This window comes from Molossus molossus, unplaced genomic scaffold (genome assembly GCF_014108415.1).
Source record: "Molossus molossus isolate mMolMol1 unplaced genomic scaffold, mMolMol1.p scaffold_m16_p_1, whole genome shotgun sequence".
Classification (NCBI taxonomy): domain Eukaryota; kingdom Metazoa; phylum Chordata; class Mammalia; order Chiroptera; family Molossidae; genus Molossus; species Molossus molossus.
In genome coordinates, this window is record NW_023425344.1 from 200867510 (window position 1) to 200888922 (window position 21413).

General features: G+C 38.9%; 1 protein-coding gene across 27 annotated transcripts in view; it reads right to left on the reverse strand.

The window, feature by feature from the left end:
• Positions 1 to 21413, reverse strand: part of HERC1 (HECT and RLD domain containing E3 ubiquitin protein ligase family member 1) — a 236115-nt gene that overhangs the window by 176432 nt on the left and 38270 nt on the right. For 19 of the 27 annotated variants that reach the window (XR_004960256.1, XM_036267102.1, XM_036267344.1 and 16 more), the window contains exon 1: positions 18518 to 18570. The exons of 7 other annotated variants lie outside the window; for them this stretch is intronic. The gene's annotated coding sequence lies outside the window, so the exon portion shown is untranslated. Of the gene's footprint in view, positions 1 to 6014; positions 6040 to 18517; positions 18571 to 21413 lie in introns of those variants that run through there. One more of the 27 variants, XM_036266132.1, reaches the window with a different exon arrangement.

Consider the following 21413-nt stretch of genomic DNA (forward strand, 5'->3'; position numbering starts at 1 on the left):
AAAAATTAACAAGGAAAGAGCGACTCTAAATGATGCACTAGATCAAATGAATTTAATAGATATCTACAGAGAAATATAACCCCAAACTGCAGAATTCATTCTTCTCAAGTGCACATGGGACATTCTCAAAGACAGACCACATGTTAGGACACAAACTAAACCTCTACAAGTTCAAGAAGACTGAAATCATATCAAGCATCTTCTCATATCACAATGGCATACAACTAGAAATTAATTACTATAAAAACACTCAAGAACAGTCAAACACATGGAGGCAAAAGAGCATGTTATTAAACAATGAATGGGTTACCAGGGAGATCAAGGAAGAAATTAAAAACTTTCTGAAAACCAATGAAAATGAACACACAACAACACAAAATCTATGGGACATAGGTAAACAGTCCTCAGAGGGGAGTTCATAGCACTACAAGCCCACCTCAAGGAACAAGAAAAATTTCTAATTGATTCTCTGACCTTGCAACTTAAAGAACTAGAAAGTAAACAAAAAGAAAAACCCAGAGTAAGTAGGACAGAAATAGTATAGGTCAGAGCTGAAATAAACAACACATAGACTAAAAAAAAAAGCAATTCAAAAAAATCAATGAAACAAAGAACTGGTTCTTTAAAAAGATTGCCTGGCCCTGGCCGGTTTGGCTCAGCGGTTAGAGCGTCGGCCTGCGGTACAGAGAGACCCGGGTTCGGTTCCCGCTAAGGGCGCGTACCTTGGTTGCAGTTTGTCCCCGGCCCTGGTTGGTCGTGCGGGTGGCAGCCACTCGATGTGTCCCTTCACGTCGATGTTTCTCTCTCTCTCTCTCTTCCTCTCTCTCCTTCCTGCTCTATCTGAACAAAAAATGGAAAAATGTCCTCGGGTGAGGATAAAAAAAAAAACAAAAACAAAAAACAAAAAAAAGATTGCCTGGCCAGTGTGGCTCAGTGGTTGGGTGTTGACCCATGCACTGAGAGGTTGCTGGTTCGATTCCCGGTCAGGGTATGTGCCCATGTTATAGGCCAAGTCCCCAGTGGGGGGAACAGGCAAGAGGCAGCCAACTGATGTTCTCTCTCATCGATGCTTCTATTTCTCTCTCCTTCTCTCTCCCTCTCTCTCTCTAAAAATCAATAAAGAAAAAAAAAATTAAAATAAAAAAAGATAAACAAGATTGATGAACCCTTAGCCTGACTCGCTAAGAAACAAAGAGAGAGGACCCAAATAAACAAAATCAGAAAAGAGGAGAACAACTGACACCACAGAAATACAAAGGATTGTTAAAAAATACTATGAACAATTATATGCCAACAAATTAGACAATCCAGGCAGAATGGACAAATTTCTAAAATCACAATGTCACCCAAAACTTAACTGGGAAGAGACAGAAAACTTGAACAGACCAATAACAACTGAGAAAATTGAAGATATTACAATAAACTCCAAGCAAACAAAAGCCCAGGTCCAGACAATTTCACGGGGGAGTTTTACCAAACATTCAAAGAACTAACACCCATCCTCCTCAAACTATTCCAAACAATTCAAAAAGGAGGAAGACTTCCAAACTCATTTTGAAGCCAGCATAATCCTAATTCCAAAACCAGACAAAGACACTACAAAGAAAGAAAACTACAGGCCAATATCCCTGATGAACACAGATGCCAAAATTCTTAACAAAATATTAACAAATCGGTCTGGCTGGTATGGCTCAATGGTTAAGCGTCAACCCATGCACTGGTTCAATTCCCGGGCAAGACACATGCCCAAGTTGTGGGCCCGATCCCCAGTGGGGGGCATGCAGGAGGCAGCCAATCGATGTTTTCTCATCGATGTTTCTATCTCTTTCTCCCTCTCACTTCCTATCTCTCTAAACTCAATAAAGAAAAAAATTTTTTTTAAATATTAGCAAATTGAATTCAGCAATACATTAAAAAAAGTATTCACCATCACCAAGTGGGTGGGATTCATCCCAGGGATGCAAGGCTGGTACAATATTAGCAAATCAGTAAATGTGATACACCATATAAACAAAATGAAAGACAAAAATCATATGATCATATCAATAGACGCTGAAAAAGCATTTAACAAAATCCAGCACCCATTTCTGATAAAAATGTTCAGCAATGTGGGAATAGAGGGATCATATCTCAACATAATAAAGGCCATATATGAAAGACCTACAGCCAACATCATACACAATGGGCAAAAACTAAGAGCATTTCCCTTAAGAACAGAAACAAGACAGGGATGCCCACTTTTGCCACTCTTATTTAACATAGTACTGGAAGTCTTAGCACAGCAATTAGACAAGAAGAAAAAATAAAAGGGATCCAAATCAGAAAGGAGAAAGTGAAACTGTCATTATTTGCAGATGATATGATATTGTACATAGAAAACCCTGAAGACTCCATCAAAAATCTACTAGTCAGGGCACATGCCCAGGTTGTAGGCGAAATCCCCAGTGGGGGGCATGCAGGAGGCAGCCAATCAATGTTCTCTCTCATCGATGTTTCTCTCTCTCCCTCTTCCTTCCTCTCTCTCTCTAAAATCAATACAAAAAAAATTTTTTTAATCTACTAGATTTAATAAATGAATTTGGTAAAGTAAGAGGAAACCAAATTAACATCCAGAAATTGATGGCATTCTTATACACCAATAATGAACACTCAAAAAGGGAAACTAAACAAACAATCCCATTTACCATTGCAACAAGAAAATAAAATACCTAGGAATAAACTTAACCAAGGACCTGTCCTCAGAAAACTACAGGACATTGAAAAAAGAAATAGAGGAAGATATAAAAAAGTGGAAACATATACCATGTTCAGGGTTTAGAAAAATAAACATCATTAAAATGTCCATACTAACCAAAGCAATCTACAGACTTAATGCAATTCCTATTAAAGTACCAACAGCATATTACACAGATCTAGAACAAATACTCCACAAGTTTATATGGAACCATAAAAGACCCCACATAGCCAGAGCAATTTTGAAAAAGAACAACAAAGTGGGAAGAATCACAATACCAGATGTCAAGTTATACTACAAAGCCATTATAATCAAAACAGCCTGGTACGGACACAAGAACAGACATATAAATCAATGGAACAGAACAGAGAATCCAGATATCGACCCAAGACAGTACACGCTATTAATATTCGACAAAGGAGGCAAGAGCATACAATGGAGAAAAGACAGTCTCTTCAATAAATGGTGCTGGGAAAACTGGACAGCTATATGCAAAAAAAAAGAAACTAGACCACCGACTTATACTATACGAGAATAAACTCAAAATGGATAAAAGACTTATATGTAACCCATGAAACCATAAAAATCCTGGAAAAAAATGTAGGCAGAAAAATTTCAGACATCATATGTAGTGGAATTTTCACTGATATATCACGTAGGGCAAGAGAAACAAAAGAAAAAATTAATAAATGGGACTACATCAAACTTAAAAGCTTCTACATGGCAAAAGAAACCAGCATCAAAATGAAAAGGAAACTCACTCTCTAGGAGAACACATTTGAAAACGCTACATCAGATAAGGGGTTAATTTCCCAAATATATAGAGTACTCATACAGCTCAACAAAAGGAAGACAAACAATCAAATTAAAAAATGGGTGGAGGACATGAACAGACACTTCTCCAAACAGGATATACAAATGGCCAGGAGACAAATGAAAAAATAGTCATCATCTCTAATCATCAGAGAGATGCAAATTAAAACGATTATGAGATTATCACCTCACTCCTGCCAGAATGGGGTCCATCAACAAATCCTCAAACAAGTGCTGGCGAGGATGTGGAGAAAAGGGTACTCTAGCACACTGCTGGTGGGAATGCAGACTAGTGCAGCCACTATGGAAAACAATATGGTGCTTCCTCAAAAATTAAACATAGAACTACTATTTGACCCAGTGATCCCACCTCTTGGAATATATCCTAAGAAGCCTGAAACACCAATCAGAAAAAATATATGCACCCCTATGTTCATAGCAGCACTATTTACAATAGCTAAGATCTGGAAACAGCCCAAGTGCCCATCAGTAGGTGAGTGAGTAAAAAAGCTGTGGTACATTTACACAATGGAATACTGTGCAGCTAAGAGAGAGAGATCTCTTACCCCTTTGAGACGACATTGAGGGACCTGGAGAGTGTTATGCTAAGCCATAAGCCAGTCAGAGAAAAACAAGTACCACGTGCCCTGGCCGATTTGGCTCAGTGGTTAGAGCGTCAGCCTGTGGTCCAGAGAGACCCGGGTTCAGTTCCCACTAAGGGCACGTACCTCGATTGCAGTTTGTCCCTGGCCCTGGCTGGTCGTGCGGTGGCAACCACTCGATGTGTCCCTTTCACGTCGATGTTTCTCTCTCTCTCTCTCCCCCTCCCACTCTATCTGAACAAAAAAATGAAAAATGTCCTCGTGTGAGGATAAAAAAAAAACTCAAGTACCACATGATCTCACTTATTTGGGTAACATAATAAACAAAACAGTCGACCAAAAGAGATCCAGAATCATGGAAGCAAGGAACAGACTGACAAACCTCAGAGGGCTGGGGGTGGGAAGGGAGGGAAGAGATAAACCAAAGAATTTATAAGCATGTATGCACAACCAGTCGACAGGGACACTAGGCTGGGGAAGGCAGGAGGAGGGAGGGAACGGGAAGGAAAGGGGGTAAAGGGAGACATATGTAATACCTTAAACAATAAAAAAAAATTTTTTTAAGTAAATTTCTTTTCTGATAGTTTTAATAACTGGACATCTCAGGGAAAAAAGAAATGTTTCATTTAATACAGAATTAAGGGTACTAATATATGACTAGATTTAGTAGTTTCTAAGGTCGATTATATATTTATATTTTTTAAAAATATATATTTTTATATATAGCTAAATATATATTTTTATATATTTTTAATCCTCAGCCAAGGATATCGTTCCATTTATTTTCAGAGTGGGGGAGAGAGAGAGAGAGAAACATCGATGTGAGAGAGACACATCAATTGGCTGCCTCCCCCACAACCCCGACCAGGGGCCAGGGACTGAACCGCAACCAAGGCACGTGCCCTAACTGGAATCGAACCCACAACTCTTTGGTCTGCAGGCTGACTCTCCAACAACTCAGCCAAACTGGCCAGGTCGAACATATTTTAATTTTTAAAATTAGATTAAAATTGAAAAGTAATGCTCTGGCCAGTTTGGCTTAGCGGCTAGAGCATCAGCCCGAGGACCAAAGAGTCGCCGGTTCAATTCCAGTCAAGTGCTCGTACCTCGGTTGCAGTTTGGTCCCCGGCCCTGGTCAGGTCATGCAGGAAGCAATTAGTCAATGTGTCTCTCTCACATTGATGTTTCTCTCTCTTTCTTTCTCTCCCTCCCACTCTATCTGAAGATAAACTGGAAAAAGTGTCCTTGGGTGAGGATTAAAAAAAAAATTTTAATTCACAAACTTTAACTGAGCACCTACAAGATTTCAGATACTTTAAATTAGTTATCATAAAAATCCATAAGACAGTTAATAACAGCATGAAATAATTTAATTTTTACATTTTTCAGTTACAGCAGATATACAATATTTTATTAGTTTAAGGTGTACCACATGGTGATTAGCAATTTTTATAACTAAGTGGTTCCCCCAGTAAGTCCAATACCCATCTGACACCCTACATAGTTATTACAATAGTATTTACTATATTCCCTATACTGTACTTTACATCCCCATGACTGTTTATATAACTGGCAATTCCTTTTCTTAATCTCTTCACCTTTTTCATCAATCTCCCCAATCTCCCTCCCATCTAGCAACAGTAATTTGTTCTCTGTATCTATGAGTTTGTTTCTGTTTTGTTTGTTCATTTATTTTATTTTTATATTCCACATATAAGAAAAATTATATGGTATTTATCTTTGTCTGTATGACTTATTTCCAATAGCATAATACCCTCTAGGTCCATCCCTGTTGCTGCAAATGGCAAGATTTCCTTCTTTTTTAATGGATGAGTAATATTCCATTGTATATATGTACCACTCACCTCTTCTTTTATCCATTCATTTATCGATGGACACTCAAGTTGCTTCCTTATCTTGGCTACTGTAAATAATATTGTAATAAACACGCCCGGTCAGGTGTGGCACAGTGGTTGAGCATCGACCCATGTACCAAGAGGTCACTGATTCAATTCCCCATCAGGGCACATGCCCAGGTTGTGGGCCAAATTCCCAAAGGGGGGCATACAGGAGGCGGCCAATCAATGTTCTCTCTCATGGATGTTTCTATCTCTCTCCCCCTCTCCCTTCCTCTCTCTCTAAAATCAATAAGAAAAAAAATTTAAAAATAAAATAAAATAAAAATAAGGGTGCATTTATCTTTTCGAATTAGTGTTTTGGATTTTTTCACATAAACAGCCAAAAGTGAAATTGCTGGGTCATATGGTAGTTTTAGTTTTAACTTTCTGAGGAACCTCCATACTGTTTTCCATAGTGATTGTACCAATTTATAACCCCACCAACAGTACCCAAGGGTTCCCTTTCTCCATATCCTGACCAATACTTGTTTGTTGATTTATTGATGACAGCTATTCTGACAGGTGTGAGGTGACATCTCATTGTGATTTTTATTTGTACAGTGGAAACTTGGTTCTCGAACTTAATTCATTCCGGAAGCCTGTTCGAGAAGCAATCTGTTCAAAAACCAAATCATTTTTTTCCCATTAGAAATAATGTAAATTGAATTCATTTGTTCCAGACCCCCAAATAACTTCCTATTTTAACCTTTCTTATATATATGTCTAATGTACTATTTAATCTATAAATAAACATTTTTTCTTAAATTTATTGAACCACTCCCTACTAGTTTTTTTTTCTTGCCCAGTCAGTATGGCTCAGTGGTTGATTGTTGACCCATGCACCAAGAAAAAAATTATTTTTCGTTATTATTTAGAGACAGAGATAGAAACATCGATGAGAGAGAACACTGACTAGCCACCTCCTACATGCCCCTCACTGGGGACTGGGCCCATAACCTGGGCATGTGCCCTGACTGGGAATTGAACCGGTGACCTCCTGGTACATGGGTCAACATTCAACCAGTGAGCCATACCAGCCAGTCATCCCCTACTAGCCTTAAATGAAATACTTTCAGCACTCATTCCAGGGTGTCATTCAGGAAGTCAGAATGCAGTATCTTCACTTTTTCACCACATACCACTGCCTCCAAAATGGTGTCACCAGTTAACTGCTTTTCATTTTTCCAAATCAGCAACAGTTTCTCTATCTCTTCAATTGCCTGTGATCATTGTTTCTTTCATACCCTTGGCAACGTTAGCACCCATGATGGCCTCTTTATGTTTTAAAATTGTGCTGATCGTCCATTTTGCCAGCAACAAAAGCAAAAATACCCACAAAAATTATTCACAGCACAGTTTCCTAAGATGTTAACAAGCCAAGTTTAGCGGTAAACTGACTGAAAGGTTGTCAGGTTGAAAACTGAAGTTTTTGTTCAACAACTGACACAATATTTCCAAAAACCTGGTAGAGAACTGAACTGTTCGAGATGGAAGACATTTGAGAATCAAGGTCTGACTATATTTCCCTTATGATTAGTGATACTGAGCAACTTTTTATGTCTATTAGCCATCTGTATGTCCTCTTTGGATAAATGTCTGTTATGGTCCTCTGCCCACTTTTCATTCACACTGTATTTTTTTTTGTTTTGTTGTTTTGTTTTTGGTGTTAGGTTGTATGAGTTCCTTATATAATTTGGATAGTAACACCTTATTGAATGCATCATTGACAAATATTTTCTCCCATTAGTAAATTGTCCTTTTGTTGTAATGATGGTTTCCTTCGCTGTGCAAAAACTTTTAACTTTGTGATGTAGTTCAATTTGTTTAGCTTTTCTTTTGTTTATCTTGTTAGGGAGACATATCCAAAAAATATTACTAAGAATAATGCTAAAGAGTTTACTGCCTATATTTTCTTCCAGAAGTTCTATGGTTTCAGGTCTCACATTTAAGTCTTTAACCCATTTTGAGTTTGTTCTTGTATATGGTGTTAAAAAGTGATCCAGTTACATTATTTCGCATGTACCTGTCCAGCTTTCCAAAAACTAGTTATTGAAGAGACTGTCTTTACCCCATTGTGTATTCTTGTCTCATCATAGATCAAATGACCATTTAAGCATTGGTTTATTTCTGGGCTCTAAATTCTGTTCCATTGATCTATATGTCTGTTTTTATGCCAGTACCACGCTGTTTTGATTACTACAATCTTGAAGTATAGTTTGATATCAGGTAGCATGATACCTCCAACTTTGTTCTTCTTTCTCAAGAATGGTTTGGCTATTTGGAGTCTTTTGTGGTTACATATACACTTAAGAAATATTAGTTCTAGTTCTGTGAAAACTGCCACTGGTATTTTGATAGAGATTACAATGAATCTGTAGGTGGCTTTGGGCAATATGGACATTTCAATGATACTGATTCTTCTTATCCATGAATACGGTATCTTCCATTTATTTGTATCATGTTCGATTTCTTTCTTCAATGTCTTACAGTTTTCTGAGTACAGGTCTTTTATACCTCCTTGGTTAAATTTAATCCTAAGTATTTATTTATTTATTTATTTATTTTGATGCAGTGGTAAATAGGGCTGTTTTTCTTAGTTTCTTTCAATGATATAATTAATTATTTCTGTATAAAAATGCAACTTATTTCTGCCCTGGCTGGTTTGGCTCAGCGGTTAGAGCACTGGCCTGTGGTCCCAAGAGACTCGGGTTCAGTTCCCACTAAGGGTGCATACCTCGGTTGCAGTTTGTCCCTGGCCCTGGTTGGTCGTGCGGTGGCAGCCACTCAATGTGTCCCTTTCACATCAATGTTTCTCTCTCTCCTTCCCACTCTACCTGAACAAAGAATGGAAAAATGTCCTCGGGTGAGGATAAAAAAAAAAAATTAAATTAAAAATGCAACTTATTTCTGAATGTTAATTTTGTATACTGCTACTTCACTGAATTCATTTATTAGTTCTAATAGCTTTTTGGTGGATTCTTTGGGATTTTCTATATATAGCATCATGTCATCTGGAAATATGGTAAATTTACTTATTCCTTTCCAATTTGGATGACTTTTATTTCTTTTTCTTGTCTGACTGCTGTAGCTAAGACTTCCAATACTATGTTGAATAAGTGTACATCCTTGTCTTGTTCCTGATTTTAAAGAAAAGCCTTTAGCCCGGCTGGTGTGGCTCAGTGGATTGAGCATTGTTCCATGGACTGGGAGGTCCCGGTTAGGGCACATGCTCGGGATGCAGGCTCGATCCCCAGAAGGGAACATGCAGGAGGCAGTCAATCAATGTTTCTATCTCTCTCTCTCCCTTCCTCTCTCTCTAAAAAAAAAAAAAAAATCAATAAAAACATTTAAAGAAAAACTTTCAGCATTTCAACAATGAACATGATGTCAGCAGTAGGTTTCTCACACACGGCCTTCATTATGTTGAGGTACGTTCCCTCTATCCCCACTTTGATGAAGTTTTTTACCATACATGGATGTTGAACTTTGTCAAATTCTTTTTCTGCTTCTATCAATATAATATAATTTTTATCCTGGATTTTGTTTATGCACTGTGTCATGTTAAGTAATTTGAGGATACTGAACCAGCCTTGCATCCTGGGAATAAGTCCAACTTGATCGTGGTATATAATCTTTTTAATGTATTACTGAATGTGGTTTGCTAATATTTTGTTGAGGGTTTTTACACCTACGTTCATCAGAGATACTGACCTATAATTTTTTTTCTTAGTAGTATCTGGTTTTGGTTATCAATAATTCTTGTCTCATAATATAAGTTTGGGAGCCTTCCCTCCTCCTGAATTTTTTTGGAATGGTTTGAGAAGGATAGGTATTAATTCTTCTTTGATTGTTTGGTAAAATTTACCAGAGAAGCCATCTGGTCCAGGGCTTTTGTTTGCTGGGAGTTTTTTTTATTACTGATTTGATTTCACTGGTAGTTATCAGTCTGTTCAGATGTTCTGTTTTTTCCTGATTCAGCCTTGGAAGAGTATATGTTTCTAAGAATTTATCCATTTCTTCCAAGCTGTCCAATTTGTTTGCACATAATTGTTCGTAGTAGTACTTCCTTACAATCCCCTGTATTTATTTCTATGGTGCCAGTTGTCATTTCACCCCTTTAATTTGATTTTATTTATTTGGGCCCTCTCTACTTTTTTCCTTGATGATTCTTGGCTAAAGCTTTTCTTTTTTTATCCTCACCCGAGGATATTTTTCCATTTTTTGTACAGATAGAGTGGGAGGGAGAGAGAGAAACATCGACATGAAGGGACACATCGAGTGGCTGCCACCCACACGACCAACCAGGGCCGGGGATAAACTGCAACCGAAGTACGTGCCCTTAGCGGGAACCGAACCCGGGCCTCTCCGGACCACAGGCCGACGCTCTAACCACTGAGCCAAACTGGCCAGGGCTGGCTAAAGGTTTTTCAATTTGGTTTATTTTAAAAGAATCAGCTCTTGGTTTCACAGATCTTTTTTAGACTATTTTGTTTGATTCTGCTCTAGTCTTTATTAATTCCTTCATTCTACTCACTTTGAGCTTTGTTTGTTGTTCTTCTAGTTCCTTAAGGTATAAGGTTAAATTGTTTGAGATTTTTCTTGTTTCTTGAGGTATGCCTGTATTGCTATAAATTTCTCTTAGGACTGCTTTAGCTGTGTCCCATAGATTTTGAGTCAATGTACAGTGATACCTCGGTTCTCGAACATAATTCGTTCCAGGAGGACGGTCGAGAACCAAATTGTTCGAGAACCGAAGCAATGAAACCCAATAGGAAATAATGGAAACTGGATTCATTCGTTCCAAGCCCCAGATAATGCCTATTTACTGGCCTAATTTGTATATAATATGTAGAAAAACATAAGTCTCAACAAGAAATAAAAGTGTACAGTATGTCTAAGGGTTAAATTCAGTGTAAAGCGTGACTCTCTCCACAAAGCGTGACTCTCTCCACAAAGCGTGACTCTCTCTCTGCACTCACACTGATGACGCAAGCAAGGCGCGCTGGGCCGAATGAACGCCATTCGGCTCAACTCGGCTCATCTCGGAAGTTCAAGTTCCAAATATTTGTTCGGATTCCAAGACAAAAGTTTCTCGAATCTCCTGGTCAAATACCGATTTGGTCGAAATCTGAGGCATTCGAGAACCGAGGTATCACTGTACTTTCATTTTCATTTGTGTCAAGGTATCTTCTGATTTCTTCCTTGATCTCATCGTTAATCCATTCATTCTTTAGCAACATGTTATTTAGCCTCCACATATTTGTATATTTTTCAGTATTCTTCCTGTAATCGATTTCTAGTTTCATATACTGTTATAGCAGAAGATGCTTGATATGATTTCAATCTTCTTCAATTCACTGAGACATGTTTTGTGGCCTAATATGTGCTCTATCTTGGAAAATGTACCATGTGCACTTGAAAAGAATGTACATTTTGTTGCTTTTGGGTGAAATATCATAAAAATACCAATTAAGTTCTTCTGGTCTAATGTGTCATTTAAGGCCATTCTTTTCCTATTGATTTTATGTCTAGATGATCTACCCTTTGATGTCAATGGGGGGGGGGGTCAAGTCACCTACTATGACATATTACTGTCGCTCTCCCCCCGATGTCCATCAGTAAGTACTTGCTTTATATATTTAGGTATTCGTCCATTGGGTGCATAAATATTTACAAGAGGTTTATCTTCTTTACTGGATCCTTTTATCACTAGGAAATGCCTTTCTTTGTGTCTTGTAACAAAAGCCCTTGTTTTAAACTCTATTTTGTCTAATACAAGTATTGCTATCCCAACTTTTTTTTTCACTTCCATTTTTTTTTCCCAACACTTTATTTCAGTCAGTGCGTCTTTTCATCTGAAGGAGGTCTCTTGCAGAGAGCATATGTATGGGTCTGGATTTTTTATATATCCAGCCATTCTGTGTCTTTTTTGGGGGAGGGGAGTTTAATTCTCCTCCAAGGATATTTTTCCATTGATTTTTAGATTGAGTGGAAGGAAGGGAGAAGGAGAGAGAGAGAAAAACATCGATGTAAGAAAGATACATCGATTGGTTGCCTTCCGCATGAACATGACTGTCCGATAGCCTGGGAACTGGAGCCAGGCAAACTATTCAGCCATTATCTCGCTCACCCAACCTAAACTCCCACCCTGTTTCAGGAACTGTTTGCCCCAAACTCATAGATCAACTCCTGTCCCATTCTCCTGTCCTAGTCCAGGAACTGTTTGCTCCGGGACAATAGACTCACATTCCAGGGGCCCCCATGCGTAGCCCCTCAGGACCTAACCCTAACAACAAGTTCCCGCTGCCATAGGCGCAGATATAAAAATCACAAACCCCAGCATTGGGCGCGGCTTCTCGGACTCAACCCCCGGAGTCTGTGAACCCGCCCGGAGTGTACCCAATAAAGCCTGATTTCTGCTTATTCGGCTGTTTGGCTCTTCGGTTTCTTCCCACCTCCCACCAGCTACCTTAGGCGCCTGGCTACCTTACAATGACTAGGGCCAGGGATCAAACCTGGAACCCAGGTACATGCCCTTGACCAGGAATTGAATCCATGACCCATTGGTCCGTGGGCTGATGCTCTAAAAACTGAGCCAAACTGGCCAGGGCCACGCTCTGTCTTTTAATTGGAGCATTTCGTATATTTGCATTTAAAGTAATTTTTATGAGAGATCCAAGATGGCGGCAGAGTAGGTGGAAGCTACACTCACCTCATCCCAGGACCAAACTGGAATTACAAATAACATATAGAACAACCTGAATAACCAACTGAAGACTAGCTGGACATAAGTCTTATGACCAAGGATTTATAGAAGCCACATCAAGACTGGTAGGAAGGGTAGGGACGCAAAAAGAGCAGGCCCCAACCCATGAGTTGGTCGCTGAAATCCCAGAGAGGTATCTCAGCAGCAAAGGTTTCCCCTGGGGTCTGAATTCCACACTGGGCTCCCTAGCCCATAGCACCAAAGCTGGGAAGAGGTGCCCACATAGCATCTGGCTGTGAAAATCAGTAGGAATTCTGTTGGCCAGGGAGACCGGAGTCTGCCAAAAACACATGTGCCCTCTTTAAAGGGTCAACACAAAAAAATCTTGTTCACAGCCACTCAAACTGCCAAGACATAGCATAATTAAAATGCAAACGTTTAAGACAAAGAGAATCTTTAAAGCAGCAAGATAAAGTTATCCACAAGGAAGCTCCCATAAGCCTACCAGCTGATTTCTCAACAGAAACATTTCAGGCCAGAAGAGATTAGGATAAAATATTCAAAGTGATATTCAAAGCAAGGACCTACAACTGAGACTGCTTTACCCCAGCAAAGCTGTCACTTAAAATTGAAGGAGAAATAAAGAGCATTCAGTATTATAAGAAATGTTAAAGGGTCTTCTTTAAGAAAAAGAAGAAGAAACAGAGAAACACAGTTATAAACAATAAAATGGTAATGAATACATACCTATCAATAATTACTTTAAATGTGAATGGCTTAAAAGCTCCAATCAAACAACAAAGAGCAGCTGAATGGATAAGAAAACAAGAACTATGTATATGCTGTTTACGAGACACCCACCTCAGAATGAAAGATATATACAGACTAAAAGTAAACAAATGGAAAAAGATATTTCATGCAAATAGAAATGAAAAAAATTCGTGGGTACAAGACAAAATATACTTTAAAACAAAGGCTATCATAAGACACAAAGAAGAATACTACATAATAATCAAAGGAGCAATCCAAAAAGAGGATATAACCCTTGTAAACATTTATGAACTCAACAAAGAAGCACGTAAATATATAAAGCACATCTTGATGGACATAAAGGGAGAGATCAACACTACTACAGGCACAGTAGGGGGTTTTAACACCCCACTGACTTCAATGAATAGATTGTCCAGATAGAAAATCAACACAGAAATGGTGGCCTTAAATGACACAACAGAGCAGATGGATTTAATAGATATCTTCAGAGCATTTTACCCCAAAGCAGCAGAATATACATCGTTTTCAAGTGCATATGGAACATTTTCTACGATAGACCACGTTAGAACACAAAACAAGTCTCAGTAAATTTAAGAAGAATGACATAATCTCATGCGACTTCTCTGACCATAATGCTATAAAATTAGAAATCAATCACTAGGGGGAAAAAAAAAAACTGAAAAATACACAAAGAAATGGAGGCTAAATAACATGTTACTGAACAATGAATGGGTTAACAACGAGATCAGGAAAAAATCAAATGATACCTTGAAACAAATGAATATAAGAACACAACCACCCAAAATCTAATGGACATAGCTAGAGCAGTCCTAAGAGGGAAATTCATAACATTACAGGCCTATCTCAGGAAATAAGAAAAATTAAATAATGTAACTTTACACTTAAAGGAACTTGAAAAAAAAGCTCAAATTGAGTACAAGGAAGGAAGTAAGGATCAAAGCAGAAATGAACAAAATAGAAACTAAAAAAATACAAACATCAGTGAAACCAAGAGCTGATTCTTTCAAAAGATAAACAAGATCGAAAAACCTTTAGCCAGACTCATCAAGAAAAAAAGAGAGGACCCAAATAAATAAAACTAGAAATGAAAGAGAAGTAACAACTGACACCAAAGAAATACAAAGGATTTTAAGACAATGTTACGACAACTACATGCCAACAAATTGAACAATCTGTGCGAAATGGACAAACTCCTAGAAACATATATACAAGAATCAGAGAATATGAATAGACAGATCAAAACTAGTGAAACTGAAGAAATAATAAATTTTTAAAAAACTCAACAAAAAAAACTTTTGGACTGAATGGTTTCACAGGTGAATTTTACCAAACATTAAAAGAACACCTATCCTTCTCAAACTATTCTAAAATATTCAAGAGGGAGGGAACACTCCCAAGCTCATTTTAGGAAACCAACATTATCCTAATTCCAAAATCAGATAAAGATACTACAAAGAAAAGAAAAGTATAGGCCAATATCTCTAATGAACATAGATGCTAAAATCCTCAAAATATCAGCAAACCTGCCCTGGCCAGTTTGGCTCAGCGGTTAGAGTGTCGCCCCGCCAAACAGAGAGTCCCAGGTTCGGTCCCTGCTAGGGGCATGTACCTCGGTTGCGGTTTGTCCCCGGCCTGGGTTAGGATCGTGTGGATGGCAGCCACTCAATGTGTTTCTCTTACGTCGATGTTTCTCTCTCTTCCTCCCTCTCTCCCTCTCACTCTATCTGAGGATAAATGCAAAAATGCCCTCAGGTGAGGACAAAAAAATAAAAAAAAAAATATTAGCAAACCAGACCCAGCAATACCTTAAAAAGATCATACACCATGATCAAGTGGGATTTATTCCAAGGATGCAAGATTGGTACAATATCCACAAATCAATAATAAATGTGACACACCACATAAACAAAATGAAGGATAAAAAACACATGATCATATCAACAGATGTAGAAAAAGCATTTGATAAAGTCCAGCACCCATTTATAATAAAAAACTCTCAACAAAGTGTAAATAGAGGGAACATACCTCAACGTAATAAAGGCCATATATGACAAACCCACAGCCAACAACATACTCAATGGGCAAAAACTAAAAGTGTTTCCCTTAAGATCAGGAACAGAATAAGATGTCTACTTTCACCATTCTTATTTGTCACGGTACTGGAAAGTCCTAGACACAGCAATCAGATAAGAAGAAATATAAGTCATCCAAATTGGAAAGATAGAAATAAAACTGTCATTATTTGCAGATGACATTTACTGAATACAGAGAACCCTAAAGATTCTACCAAAAAACTATCTGAATTGACAAATTCCATAAAGTAGTAGGATACAAACTAAATATCCAAAAATCAGTTTTATACACCAATAATGAGCTATCAGAGAAGGAAAGTTAAAAAAAAAAATCCCTTTCATACTTGCTTCAAAAGGAATAAAATACCTAGGAATAACTTAACCAAGGATGTAAAAGAAAGAAACTGAAGAATATACAAAGAAGTGGAAGCATATACCATGTTCATGGATAGGAAGAAATATCATTAAATAGTCCATACTACCCAAAGCAATCTATAGATTCAACGCAATTCCTATCAAGATACCAATGGTATATTTCATAGAACTACAACAAATCAGTGGAACCTCAGTTCTCGAACTTAATTCATTTCAGAAAGCTCCTCAAAAACCGAAGCATTTTTTTCCATTAGAAAGAATGTAAATTGAATTAATCCACTCCAGACCCCCAAAACAATTCCCTATTTTAACCTTTCTTATATATATGTCTAATGTACTATTTAATCTATAAGCACTTTAAAAACAATTGCCCGGCTGGTGTGGCTCAGTGGTTGAATGTCAAACCATGCACCAAGAGATCACTGGTTCGATTCTCAGTCAGGCACATGCCCAGGTTGTGGGCCCAATCCCCAGTGGGGGCATGCAGGAGGCAACCAATCAATATTTCTATCTCTCTCTCCCTCTCCCTTTAAAAAAATCAATTAAAAAAAATTTTTTAATATGTTTAAAAAAAAACAAACCAAAACAAAAAAGACATAAAATGTAAGTGAAATTTAACAAAAAGAAAATAAAATGTACAGTACTAAATGAAAATTTAATAATAATATTAAGCAACAACAACCACCAAAAAAACACGAAAATATTCACAGCACAATTTCCTGAGGTGTTAACAGTGGTAAAATGACTCATATTTGCACATTCTCTCCTTTGTTGCCTGAGAGAAGCAAGACTAATCATACAGGTATCAGCATGAAAGGAGTGTCGGGTTGAGAATTAGATTGTTCAAAATGCTAGACATTCAAAAACCAAGGTGTAATTGTATTCCAAAAATTCATATGGAACTACAAAAGACCCCAAATAGCCACAGCGACCTTGAGAATGAAGAACAAAGTTAGAGGCATCACACTACCTGATATCAAACTATACTACACGGCTATAATAATCACAACAGCATAATACTAGCATAAAAACAGATGTCCAGATAAATGGAAGAAAATGGAGAGCCCAATAAAAACCCACGCCTTTATGGTCAATTAATATTTGACAAAGGAGGCAAGAATATACAATAGGGTAAAGATAGTGTGTTCAATAAATGGTGCTGGGAAAATTGGACAGATACATGCAAAAAGATGAAACTAGACCACCTTCTTACACCATGCACAAGATAAACTCAAGACACACTGAAGACTTAAATGTAAGACTCGAAACCATGAAAATCCTAGAAGAAAACATAGGCAGTAAAGTCTTGGACATTTCTCATAGCAGTATTTTTTCTGATATATTGCCTTTGGCAAGGAAAACAAAAGAAAAAATAAACAAATTGGACTACATCAAACTAAAAAGTTTTTCCACAGCAAAGGAAACCATCAACAAAATGAAAAGAAAATCCACTAAATAGGAGAACATATTTGCCAATGATACATGTGATATGGGGATAATATTCAAAATTTATGAATAACTTATAAAATGCAACACCAAATAACAAACAATCCACCCTGGTTAGGTAGCTCAATTGGTTGGAGCACTTTTTTTTTTTTTTAATCCTTACCTGAGGACATTTTTCCATTTTTTTGTTCAGATAGAGTGGGGGAGAGAGAGAGAAACATCGACGTGAAAGGGACACATCGAGTGGCTGCCACCCGCACGACCCAGCCAGGGCCAGGGACAAACTGCAACTGAGGTACATGCCCTTAGCGGGAACCGAACCCGGGTCTCTCTGGACCGCAGGCCGACACTCTAACCGCTGAGCCAAACCAGCCAGGGCTGGTTGGAGCATTATGCCGTACACCAAAAGGTTGCGGAATCAATTTTTGGTCAGGGCACATACCTAGGTTATGGGTTATGGAAGGCAACCGATTAGTATTTCTCTCTCACACCAATGTCTCTCTCTCCCCTTAAAAATCTATAAACATATCTTCAAGTAAGGATTAAAAAACAACAACAAAAACCAATCCAATTATAAAATAGGCAAAGGATCTGAATAGAAACTTCTCCAAAGAGGACGTACAGATGGCCAATAGACATATGAAATGATGCTAAATGTCACTAATTATCAGAGAAATCAAATTAAAACCACAATAAGATATCACCTTACACCTATCAGAATGGCTATCACCAATAAGTCAACAAACAACGAGTGTTGACGAGGATGTGAAAAAAGGCAACCCTGGTACAATATTTGTGGGATTCAGATTGGTGCCGCCATTGTGTAAAATAGTATGGCATTTCTTCAAAAAATTTAAAGTGAAACTGCCTTATGACCCAGCGATTCCAGTTTGGGCAAAAGATCTTAAGAAATCCAAAACATTAATTAGAAACAATATATGTGCATCTATTTTCATTGCAGCATTATTTATGATAGCCAAGATTTGGAAGCAACCCAAGTGCGCATCAGTAGATGAGTGGATTTACACAATGGTATACTACTGCACCACCAAAAAAATAAAAGGAAAAGGAAATCTTACCTTTTGTGACAGCATGGGTGGACCTGGAGAGTATTATGCTAAGGGAAATAAGCCTGTCAGAGAAAGACAAATACTACATAATTTCACTTATATGAGCATAATAAACAAACAAACAAAATAGAAACAGATTCTTAGATATAGAAAACAGACTGACAGCTGTCAGAGGAGAGAGGAGTTGGGGAGCTGGGTGAAATAAATACAGAAGAGATTAAGCAAAAATAAAACATACTCAAATACAGACAACACTATGGTGATTGCAAGAGGGAAATGAGGGTGGGGGTAAACAGAGGAGAGCAAAAGGGAGATAAATGGTGATGGAAAGAGACTTGACTTTGGATGTTGAACACAATACATTGGTGATGTATTATAGAATTGTACACTTGAAACCAATATAATTTGATTAACCAATGTCACCAACTAAAAATATTTTAAAAACTAATTATTATACCCTGGCTGGTGTGGCTCAGTTGGTTGAGCATTGTCCCATGCACCAAAAGGTCACCAGTTCAATTCCCAGTCAGGGCACATGCCCCAGTTGTGAGCCCAATCCCTAGTAGGGGACGTGCAGGAGGCAGCCGATTGATGTTTCTCTCATTGCTCTTTCTTTCTTTCTTTCTTTCTTTCTTTCTTCTTTCTTTCTTCCTTTCTTCCTTCCTTCCTTCCTTTCTTTCTTTCTTTCTTTCTTTCTTTCTTTCTTTCTTTCTTTCTTTCTTTCTTTTCTTTCTTTCTTTCTCTCTCTCTCTCTCGCCCCTCCCCCTCCCTCTCCCCCTCTCTCTTTCTTTCTGTCTCTCTTCCCCCACTTCCTCTCTCTCACATCAATAAAAAAACTAAGTACTGGACTTCTGGTCAAGATGGTGGCATAGGTATATGTGGTATTCACTCTCTCTCACAACCACATCAAAAGTACTACTAAACTACAAAACAACCATCATTCAAAACCACCTGAAATCTGGCTGACTGGAAGTCCTACAACTAGAGAGTTAAAAAAGAAGCCACAAAAAGAAGAGACTGGAAGGAGGGGCAGGGATATAGAATGGGCTGGGATATAGAATGGGCTGGGATGTAGAATGGGCTGATCACACGCCCAGGTATGGGGAATAAGAATCAGGAGGGCTATTTCAGCTTGGGAGGTCCCCTCTGTGGATCAAGGGGTCCCAGTCCCACACCAGGCCCTCCAGCCCCGGGTTCCACAGTCAGGAAGAGAAGTCCCAGTAACTTCCAGCTGTAAAAACCAGCAGAGATTGAGGCTGAGAGAAATGGAGGGCTCCTGGAGTCCCAGATAGTTCCTCTTAAAGGGCCCACATATGGATTTACTAGATTCACCCACTCTGAGTTCCAGGGCTGAGGCAGCAGCTTAAAAGGCACCAGGGAAATACAGGGAGGAATGAACTGTCTGGCATCAGGGCAAGAACTGGAGGGGCAGTTTTCTCCTAGACAGAAGTACAGGCAGAGGCCACTATTCCTTCGATGAGCCTTCCCCCAATAGAGCCAGCAGATGGGCACCATATCTGAGACTCCATCACTGTGTAACCCGCCCTAGTGATTCCCTGATGCCCCTGTTTAACCCAACTTTCAGGCCCACCCAAGCTGCTTCCAGTGGATTTTCCATATGAATGGCCTGTCTTGGCTTATGCTTCTGACTTTCCTAAAATCTCTCAAATAAGTAGCACCTGGCCTGAGCGTGCCCATACCTCTCACTAAGTAGCTCCAGGACCACACTCACAGAGGCTGGCTTTGGTTAATGTCTTGACCTAGCCTGGGCACCTCCAAGCCCAGCTGAAATAGCCGCGATCTGCAGATTGCTTTGTAGCTCATGCTGAATTGCCTCCTGCAGAACACAGTTATCACCACCCAACCACCTCTACAAGAGACATACTCAAGGGGTGAACTCAGTGGACACCAGAGCCCCACTGAAGTAATTCCTGCTCTGTGGGGTGAGCCCCTGGACAGCAGATCCTCCAAGGTGGTCAGAGGTCAGTGTTCAGTAATCAAAGCCAATCCTTATAGCTGATCAGCCTGGGAGTAAATCCCTCCCAATGATGTGCCAACAGCAATGAAGGCTCAAGTACAAGAGGATGGTGTACACAGCCCACATGGGGGACGCACCTCAAGTGCCCAGCTTGGGTATTGGGGAGGATGTGCCATGGGACCCTACAGAACATCTACTACATTAGGCCACTCTACCAAGCCTGGGAGATGTAAGAGTTGTCGACAAAATGGGGCCACATGATAATCTGACAAACTCAGGGAAGGCCTGAGTGACAGCCTTGCAAACTCAAGAGACATAAAGTAAGCACAAAGGATGGTCTGAAATGTAAACTTTTTAACTAAAAGCAGTTTATGGCAGGTGGTCATGTCCTAGGCTGGCATCTTCCCTGACAAAGGTCAATTTAGTTCAGGTCAACCTTAGTTGAGCCTATTGCCTTTTCTCTTTTTTTGCATCTAATATAACATACCTTAGAAATGTGGGGTTAACTTCCTTTTTTTTTTCATCCTCACTCGAGGATATTTTTCCATTTTTTTGTTTGTTTGTTTAGATAGAGTGGGAGGGAGGGAGAGGAAGAGAGAGAAACATTATGTGAAAGGGACATATCAACTGGCCGCCTCCCACACAACCCCAACCAGGCCGGGGAACAAATCGCAACCAAGGTACGTGCCCTTGACCTAAATCTAACCCATGACTCACTGGTCCAAGGGCCAATGCTCTAACCACTAAACATAACCGGCCAGGATGAGGTAACTTCTTTTTTTCCAGACCCCTCAGGACACATCCTATGCACCAGGATGGAAACCACAAATTCCCTCATTATTATTATCATATTAATTGTTGACTGTTAACTATCCTGTACCCACCTGTATAAAAGAAGGCTGTATCTATCATTTTACTTTTTATCCA